This window comes from Solanum lycopersicum, chromosome 4 (assembly GCF_036512215.1).
Source record: "Solanum lycopersicum chromosome 4, SLM_r2.1".
NCBI lineage: Eukaryota > Viridiplantae > Streptophyta > Magnoliopsida > Solanales > Solanaceae > Solanum > Solanum lycopersicum.
This window is the reverse complement of record NC_090803.1, coordinates 39078217-39088894: the sequence shown is the minus strand read 5'-3', so window position 1 is coordinate 39088894 and position 10678 is coordinate 39078217. Positions and strand designations below refer to the sequence as shown.

The window sequence follows — 10678 nt, the reverse complement described above, 5'->3', positions numbered from 1 at the left end:
GAGAGGTTCAGACTCTAGCTAACGACTTGATGAGATTAGAAGTAAATGAAAAGGGAGGATTGTTGGCTTGTGTGGAGGCAAGATCTTCCTTTCTTGACAAGATTAAGGGAAGACAGTTTGATGATGAGAAACTGCACAGAATCCAAGATAAGGTATTGCAAGGAGAGGCTAAGGAAGCACAAATCGATGAGGAAGGTGTTTTGAGGATCAAGGGAAGGGTATATGTACCCCGCGTCGATGATTTGATCAACACTATTCTGAAAGAGGCTCATAGTTCAAGGTATTTGATACATCCGGGTGCAACCAAGATGTACCGTGACCTAAAGCAACACTTTTGGTGGAGTAGAATGAAGCGTGATATTGTGGATTTTATTGCCAAATGTCCAAACTGTCAAGAAGTAAAGTATGAACACCAAAGGCCCGGAGGAACACTTCAGAGAATGCCCATTCCTGAATGGAAGTGGGAAAGGATTGCAATGGATTTCGTGGTTGGTCTTCCAAAGACATTGGGAAAGTTTGATTCCATTTGGGTAATTGTTGATAGGTTAACAAAGTCTGCTCACTTCATTCCGGTCAAGGTGACTTACAATGCAGAGAAGTTAGCCAAACTTTACATCTCGGAAGTGGTGCGATTGCATGGGGTTCCACTCTCCATTATATCAGATAGAGGTACGCAGTTTACTTCTATGTTTTGGAAAACAGTGCATGCCGAATTGGGTACTAGGTTGGACCTTAGTACTGCGTTCCATCCTCAGACCGATGGTCAGTCTGAGCGAACGATTCAAGTGTTGGAGGATATGCTTCGTGCATGTGTGATAGAATTTGGTGGCCATTGGGATAGCTTCTTACCCTTAGCAGAGTTCTCCTACAACAATAGCTATCACTCAAGCATTGATATGTCTCCATTTGAGGCACTGTATGGGAGAAAATGTAGGTCTCCCATTGGGTGGTTTGATGCATTTGAAGTTAGACCTTGGGGTACTGACCTTTTGAGGGATTCATTAGAGAAAGTGAAATCTATTCAAGAAAAGCTTCTAGCGGCGTAAAGTAGGCAAAAAGAATATGCAGATCGAAAGGTTAGAGACTTAGAGTTCATGGAGGGTGAACAAGTCTTGTTGAAAGTTTCGCCAATGAAAGGGGTGATGCGGTTTAGTAAAAGAGGTAAACTAAGCCAAAGGTATATTGGTTCCTTTGAAGTGCTTAAGCGAGTAGGGGAGGTGGCTTACGAATTAGCCTTGCCTCCAGGTCTGTCCGCAGTACATCCGGTATTTCATGTGTATATGTTGTAAAGATACCATGGGGATGGGAACTACATTATCCGTTGGGATTCAGTTTTGCTTGACGAAAATTTGTCTTATGAGGAGGAGCCTGTTGCTATTTTAGAGAGAGAAGTTCGCAAGTTGAGGTCAAGGGAGATTGCATCCATCAAGGTGCAATGGAAGAATCGGCCGGTTAAAGAAGCCACTTGGGAGAAGGAGGCCGATATGCGAGAAAGATACCCACACCTGTTTACAGATTCAGGTACTCCTTTTCGCCCTTTTTTCCTTCTTCTTGATCGTTCGAGGACGAACGATGGGTAAATTGGTATCTATTGTAACGACTGTTTAGTCGTTTTGAGCAGCAGATTTTATTTCTGGAAAATTGGCTGAGACGACGGACCCCACGACGGACCGTCATGGGCACGACAGACCATCGCAGGGTCTCGTTTCAAAACACTTAGAAAATCTGAAATTGGGTACTGAAAATCGACTCTCTGAACTTCGTAACAAAATGGCAGGACAGACCGTCACAGACTCTTTGGTGGAAATTGAGTCTCTGAACCTTGCGACGACCTGCAGGACGGACCATCGAAGGCACGACGGGCCGTCGCAGGTTGCGTAATCCCAGTCTGGGATGGATTTCTTTACACGTTTTGGACTATTCCTACTTTAATTATAAAGTTAGCGGGCTAAGGTTAATAAGTCCAATTACTTGGGGGTTAAAAGAGGTAACCTTAAGTTAATTAGTGGGTTATTATTGCCATATTTTATTCTTAATTATATACTAATTAAGGTAAAAGAAAGAGGGTTGAAATAAAGAAAATAGAAAGAACAAAGAGAAGGAAAGAGAAATGAAAGAGAGAGGATAGAACGAGAGGAAAAACACAAAGCTTGGGAAATTGCTTGCTTGATCACGAATCTTCGGTGGAGGTAGGTTATGGTTTTTCTCTTACGATATTCGTAGTAAACTCTTAATAGCGAATGATATGTATTGATAATATTGTAAACCCTGCTATGTGCTTAATTGTATGCTTGCATGAATGTAATTATATAATTGTTATTATATAAGCATGATGAAGTTATTGAATCCCTAATCTTGTAAACCCCTAATCTCTTGTTAATGATGATGCCTTGGTATAAAAGAAGGCGTGATGAACTAAAATAATGAGATTGATGGTGCCTTGGTAAAAGAAAGAAGGCTTGATGAATTGATAGAAGGAGATTAGGGGATCGGGTGTCACGAACCGACACGTAGATTTAGGGGAGCGGGTGTCACGAACCGACACGTAGATTTAGGGGATCGGGTGTCACGAACCAACACGTAGATTTAGGGAATCGGGTGTCACGAACCGACACGTAGATTTAGGGGATCGAGTGTCACGAACCGACATGTAGATTTAGGGGATCGGGTGTCACGAACCGACACGTAGATTTAGGGGATCGGAGTGTCACGTTCCGACACATAGTAGTAGGGGATCGGAGTGTCACGTACCGACACAAGAGGATTAATGAATATGAGGGAGTGGAGTGTCACGTACCGACACAAGAGAAATAAAGATAATGAATCTTGAAAGATGTTAATATACTCAATCTAATGAATATAATTCCCAAATGAGTATGGTATTGAGGCTTGAGTCCTCATGTGTGAACTTGACGGTAATTGTTAATGATATAGTACTTGCTGTTGCTACATGTTGAGTATCATAGTTGATTTTATGATATTACTTGGTATATATTGATTTCTATTTTGAGTTGGCCGATGATATCTACTCAGTACCCGTGATTTGTACTGACCCCTACTTTTATGTTTTCTTCTTGTTTATTTGTGGAGTGCAGCAAACGTGCTGTCATCTTTGACTCAACAGTAATTCTAGCCAGTCTTCAATTATACCGGATTTCAGGGTGAGCTAAAGCTTCTAGCTTGGACTGAATCTTCTTCTTCATGTTTTGATGCCTTGAAGTTCCGGCATGGACTAGCTTTCTATTTATGTTTAGTTTCTTAGATACTCTTAGATTTAGTAATTTGAGATAGATGTTCTTGTGATGATGACTTCCAGATTTTGGGGATAATAATAGTTATTGGTTTTTATTAATGAGTTTAAGTCTTCCGCATTACTTTATGTTGATATTACATTGAAATGTTAAGGTTTAGATTGGTTGGTTCGCTCACATAGGAGGGTAAGTGTAGGTGCCAGTCGCGGCCCGGTTTTGGGTCGTGACAAAAGTAGTTGAGGTAACTTGATTTGAGTTCTCTGGAACAATAGGTTCTCCTTTTGGGTCCTTTTCTACCTTATCGACTTAATTCACTTTATCATTTTCACTAACGGCCTCAATATCTTCAGGTCTTATATTTTCAGTAGCTTCCATTAGCTTTTCCTTTACAATGTAAACAGGTTTTGAAGCTTCTTCCTTGTGTTCTGCTTTTGGAAATTCTGCCGCTAGATCAACTTGCTCCTTCTTGTCCTGAACAGCCTTAATTGATGGTTCCTCGATGTCAACTAATGTTGGCTGCTGGTCATGTTTTTACTCCACACGGTCTATTTAAGATTCTTTGCTTAAAGTATAAATATTTTTCAGCCTCTGCTTGGACCTCTGGTTAACTTTTGGTAATAGCGACAACTTGATCAGGAATAATCTGAGTCAGGGGTTCCTTGGTTAGTTCTGCAATATATATGCTAGTGACATCCAATGCAGGTGTATCATCTTGTTTCTTAACTTCTTCAAACAGTAAGAGGCTCAATTTCCTTGATGCTATATTTTCTTCAGTTTCTGCTGAAGTTTCAGGTATGCTTTGCAGTTCCTCAGATTTTTGCTTTTATCTATCGTAAGTTGTGGCTGGTGAAGCAGGTGGTTCATCAACTTCTTTTACCTTTAACTTTTATGTGAGAACAATTACTTTAAAAATTTCATTATTTAATTAATTGTCTTTTATGCTTTGTAGATTACTTAGACACTGTTTATTTGAAGAAATATTTCCTACAAGTATATGTTTTGGGAGGATAACTGCTTTATATGGAATACTTAAGGTTAAGGTTAGTATGTAATTACTATTTCTTGCATCAGTCATAATATTATCTGTATTCAACACATTCTTATTTGAAGTTATTTGATAGATTTTGCTATTTGAAACTTGAGAAATTAACTTAATATATCACACAAAGAATGATACATCTTAAAAAGTGAAAAGACATGATAAGCATATATAGAAAGTAAAATAACAACAATCAGTAGTACTTAAAAAATTCAATACATTCTTAAAACTGAAGTAGATAGTTTAATATTCTAAAATAAGCTATCTTGAATAATTAAAACCTATCATTCTGACAAACTTATGTCTTCTTCTCATTCTTAGTAACATTCTGTAACTTGTTACGTGATAATTTGACATTTATTCTCTCATCATTTGCATTTGTTGACCGAACTCCAACGTTTTTGCCATTATTTGGATATTACTTTCCAGTAAAATCAATCACATCTTTTACAAAATCTTTTGTTTGTAAGGAACCATAATCTGAAATGCTATTGTGTAAACAATTTAAATGCATATAGAAAAATTTAATTTATGTGTGTTGCATAGTTAAACCCATAATTTAAGATAACATTCTATGTTTTATAATCTGAAAAGTTAAAATACGAAATATAGGTTGAATAAAATTATATACCTCAATTAGTTTATCTTCATCAATGATCTGTTCACAATCAAGGGATGCATCCTGTTTCAAAAATTATACTTATTTGATTTTTATGAAAATTAGAGTTAAATTAATTTTAATGCTTTGACACTTAACAGTCAAACTGTTTATAATAGAAGGATGACAATATTCCTTTAGTAATGCTTCATCATCAATGAACTTAACTACATTATAGACATTATCATTCTTGTTAATATTATAATCCTTAATCTAGACTTTAAGCATGAGCCTTGTCTCTAAAATACTTTATTGTGTAATTTTCAATAAATGCATGTATTCGATCATCCTATAGGCAAATAAAATTTTGTAAAACCATTAATCATTATCATCAATATATAATAAAATTTGAGGATAAAATTAAATTTAAAATCTGATTTAAATCGTACCTTTTCATTTTGCAAAATCAGCACCATCGGAATATCTGGCTTGTATTTGTTAGGCGTTGTCCGAAAATGAACAACGCCAACTTTTAAATTCCATTTCATTTTGTTTTTGGTAATTTCAGATATTGTGTTACATTGTAAAGCCATATTTTTTTGAAACTCGACAAAAACATTTGACACATATGATATCTTTATATAGGTATATTGCAAGTGAGTTAGGAAGCAGCTTAATAGGGCCAAGGATCTTTTTCTCAACGGTGCTTTTTGAGGCAAGTTTAAGAATTGTGGATAAGAAAGTGGGGAGATATGGAACCTCTTTATTAAAAAAACTGCTCTTAATTAAAATTGATTTTGATTTATTTTTATTACAGAATCACAATTTAATTCAGATGGAAACATATTGCTATTTGGTACTTGAGCAGATGACACATAATTATTTATTACGCAAATCATAGTAGTAAATTGTAATATTAATGTCTTCTATAGGGTTGTGGATATATCTATAGTCAAAGTTAACTTTTATATACATATATATATATATAAAATTAATTGTTAAAAATGTATTTGATTTTTTTTTATTATAGAATAACAGATTATATATTAGGCTACTGAACGATAGTAAATTAATATTTATGTCGAATACAGAAGTTACTTGAATAAATTTATGTCAGATACTTTAAACTTTAAGTAGTTGACATGTACATATATCCAAATCCTAACAAATGATAATATTTATTTTTTAATTAATTATTATTTTAAATATAAAAAATAGTGTATACCTAAGAAGATGACACATGTATATTTAGCAGTAACATGATTTTTTTTTTACGAAATTGAAATTTCTTTACGGATTGCTGTATATATAATTAATTATTAGTTGACTTTTAAAAGCATAAATGTGAGATTAATTGTGGCGCTGACACCTAAGCACTATCACCTTTCACTATTATATATATTGAGAGAGGGTCGATTTATTTTTACCAAACGTCATCCTACGCAGTCCTGCAAACGATTGCAACACTCAGCCTATCTTACTCACACAGATTTGACTAAGTATAGAATTACTTAAGCAACAAAGTTAAACAGCAAACAGAATATACAGGAATTCGTCCCAACCTTTATTAATCTTATAATTAATACAAAGGGAAGGCTTTACAAATTTATCTAAGGCCAGAATCACATCCATAGCCTTAAACGAAATTTTCAACCTAGGCCTAACCCTCAGAGTGCAGCAGCAGCCGAGCCTTTCAAGAGGAACATATTCTATGTTCTGAAGGGAAGGGAGGAGCAGAAGAAGTCCGCTGATGTGGTCACAGGTTTGCTGCAAGTATTCTCAACTTCTATATATGCTCTACTTCATCAAGGGTCTATGCTTTCCTTTCCGACTCTTCTGCTTGCCCTTACTTTTTAAATACTACCTGAAGTTCTGCGTGATCCTATAGTGGTTAATACGCCTTTAGGAGATAATGTAAGAACTGATAGGGTATACAAGGATTGCCCAATAGTTGTAAGTGGTAAGACTATGTGTGCAAACTTGATTGAGTTACCCATGCATGATTGATATTATTCTTGGCATGGACTTGCTTTACAGTTGTTATGCTCTCTTGGACTGTCGTAGTAGAGTGGTGAGATTTTGTTTCCCTGATGAAGAAGAGTTAGTCTGGGATGGGTACAATTCGAGTCGTCCTAATCCCTTGATTTCAAATCTTACAGATAATAAAATGATTTCCAAGGGGTTATTATGTCATCTTGTAAGTGTTAATGATTTATATCATGACATTCCTTCCATAGAATCAGTGCCCGTAGTGAATGAGTTCTTAGATGCATTTCCTGAAGATTTGCCTGAATTCCCTCCCTTTCGAGAGATTGACTTTTGTATCGACTTAGAACCCAACACTAAACCAATCTCAATTCCTCCTTATCGAATAACTCCAGTAGAATTCAAAGAGTTGAAGTTGCAGTAAAAAGATCTCACTGATAAGGGTTTCATTCAGCCGAGCATATCCCTTTGGGGCTCTCTAGTGTTGTTTGTAAAGAAGAAAGATGGGACCCTTCGAATGTGTATCGATTATTGGCAGCTCAACAAAGTCACTTTAAAGAATAAGTATCCCCTCCCCAGAATAGATGATTTGTTCGATCAACTTCAAGGGTCTAGTTTCTTCTCTAAGATTGATCTTCATTCAGCATACCATCAACTTAGGGTTAGGGATGGAGATATCCCAAAAATAGCCTTCCTTACCCTCTATGGTCACTATTAGTTTCTACTCATGTCATTTGATCTCACGAATGCACCTGCATCATTTATGGATCTCATGAACAGAGTTTTCCATGAATACCTTGACTCTTTTGTCATAGTATTCATTGATGACATTCTCATCTACTCTAAGATCAAGGAAGAGTATGAACATCAATTGAGACTAACCTTGCATGTATTTAGACAACATCAGTTGTATGTTAAATTCAGCAAGTGTGAATTCTGGCTGAGATCAGTGACCTTCCTGGGTCATGTTGTGTTTGATCAAGGTGTAGAGGTGGACCCCAGGAAGACTGAAGCTATTAAGAACCGGCAAAAGCCTCTTACTCCCACCGATATACCTAGATTTCTAGGATTGGCTGGTTACTACCACAGGTTTGTGGAGGGATTTTCTTCCATCGCTGCCCCACTTACAACTTTGACGAAGAAGAAAGCCAAGTTCGAATGGACGGAGACTTGTGAGAAGAGTTTGTAGGAGCTCAAGGATAGACTCACTTCAGCCCCGGTGCTTAATCTATCTAAGTGTGGTGAGAATTACACGGTTTATTGTTATTCATGTAGGGTTGGTCAGGAATCTGTTCTTATGCAGGCTAGTGAGGTGATAGCCTATGCTTCCAGACAGCTCAAGGTTCATGAAAAGAATTATCCCACTCATGACTTGGAGTTGACAGCTTTGGTGTTTGCATTGAAGCTGTGGAGGCATTATCTGTATGGAGTGCATGTGAATGCGTTCACAGATCATAAAAGTCTCCAGTATGTGTTCACACAAAGGGAGTTGAATCTACGTCAACACAGCTGGTTAGAGCTATTGAAGGATTATGACATGAATGTGCACTACCATCCAGGTAAGGCTAATGTTGTGGCTGATGCTTTGAGTAGGATGAGCATTCAGAGTACAATCCACATTGAGGACGATAAGAAGGAGTTAGCAAAAAAGGTACACAGACTGACCAAACTGGGTATGCTGTTTGTTGATTCTACTAGTGGGGGTGTTTCAGTTCACCCTAATTCTGAATCATACCTGATAGTTGAAGTAAAAAAGGGCCAGCATCTTGATCCTATGTTGATGGAGCTGAAGGACTCAGTGTTATTAAAAATGATTGAGTCTTTCACTTTGGGAGATGATGACATACTTAGATACAAGGACAAGTTGTGTGTACCAGATGTGGATGATTTACGGACAAGGATTGTGGCAGAGGCCCATGATTTCACATATTCCATACATCTAGGTTCCACCTAAATGTATCATGATCTTATGCAGATTTATAGGTGGGATGCCATGAAGAAGTACATTTCAGAATATGTGGCTAACTGTGCTAATCGTAAGTAGGTTAAGGCAGAGCATTTTAAGCCTGGTGGTCTGACTCAAATTATTGAGGTTTCGACTTGGAAGTGGGAGGCGATTAATATGGACTTCGTGGTTGGTCTTCCAAGGACTAGGAGACAACATGACTCTATATGGGTTATTGTGGACATATTGATTAAAAGTACCCATTTTTTCTCTGTGAAGTCTACTTACACAGCCAAGGATTATGCAATACTCTACATTGATGATATTGTGAGATAGCATGGGATTCCTTTGTCTATCGTTTAAGATAGAGGAGTTCAGTTTACTTCACATTTGTGGAGATCTTTCCAGAAAAGCTTGGGCATGCAGGTGAAACTTAGTACTGCCTTTCATCCTTAGCAAATGGGCAAGAAGAGTGCACCATTTAGACATTGGAGGCATGATGAGAGCATGTGTGTTTGACTTCAAAGTTAACTGGGATGACCATCTCCTTTGATAGATTTCTCGTATAATAATAACTATCACTTCACCATTAGGACGACACCATTTCAGGCATTGTATGGTAGGAGATGTAGATCTCCAGTTGGGTTGTTCGAGGTTAGAGAGTAATCCATTTTGGGTCCAGAGATCATTCATGAGGCCTTGGATAAAGCTAGAGTGATTAGAGACAAGTTGGGTACTACTTACAGCAGACAGAAATCATATGCCGATAATAGAAAGTGGTTCTTAGAATTTAATGTTGGTGACCAGGTTTACTTGAAGATATCACCTATGAAAAGGGTGATGATATTTGGTAAAAGAGGGAAGCTTAGTCCGAGGTATGTGGGGCCATATGAGATCTTACAACGTGTGGGTGAGGTTGCCTATGAGTTAGCATTGCCTGCGGAGCTAGCATCTATTCATCCAATCTTTCATGTCTCTATGTTGAAGAAGTGCCTAGGTGATCCAACATCAATCCTACCTGTTGAAGGTTTGGGGGTTGGTGAAGAATTGTCTTATGAGGAGGTACTGGTTGAGATTTTAGAAAGACAGGTCAAGTGGCTGAGGAACAAGGATATTGCCACAGTGAGGGTATTGTGGGGAAATCATCATGTTGAGGGTGCTATGTTAGAGGCTGAGGCCGACATGAGATCCCCTCTATCCTCCTCTTTTCAGCTATTGAGGTTAGACTTCCCACTCTTAAGCCTATGTTTCCTTATTTCTTCAAGTTTGTTGCTATTGGTTGACTATGCATAGCGACTAAGTTATGATCTAGTTGGCATTACTATATGTAATGGTAGTGTCATTCGGGGATGAATGTTCCTAAAGGGGAGGGGATAATGTAACAATCCTAAAAAAATTGAATAGATAAATACTTAAGGTGATCTAATTATTATTTGAAAATCTAAAATTTTAAGGGCATAATGGTCCTTTCACGTATTAATTAAAATAAATCAGATTTTTATAAGTTAATTAAAACCTACTTTGACTAAGTCTTGAATTTAGTCTCCTAATCCTAATAACTCTCTCTCCCTCACATTTCTCAACTCTCTCTCACGTTGTCAATCTCTCTCTCTCACCTTATTCTGCCAAACACAACAAAAACTAGAAAAACATCTCAAGAGTTTTTCACACTTGAAGAACTCACAAGATTTTTTAAGTAAAAGACAAAGTAATCAAAACGTCAAGGCTAAGAGAGGTTCGACAAGTGGGGTGTACGTTGAAGTGAATTGGGTGTAGTTTGGAGGAGATTCCGGGCAATAGCTTCACACTAGAACAACATCAAAAGGTATGGGTTTCTCTCCTTGAATGCTTTCTCCAAG

General features: G+C 37.3%; 1 long non-coding RNA gene across 1 annotated transcript; it reads left to right on the top strand.

Moving 5' to 3' along the window:
- Positions 1 to 3768: 3768 nt before the first annotated feature.
- LOC112941274 (uncharacterized) lies at positions 3769 to 5856 on the top strand. The gene is made up of 2 exons (XR_003246361.2): positions 3769 to 4291; positions 5534 to 5856. It is a non-coding gene; the product is annotated as an uncharacterized lncRNA (long non-coding RNA).
- Positions 5857 to 10678: the final 4822 nt, after the last annotated feature.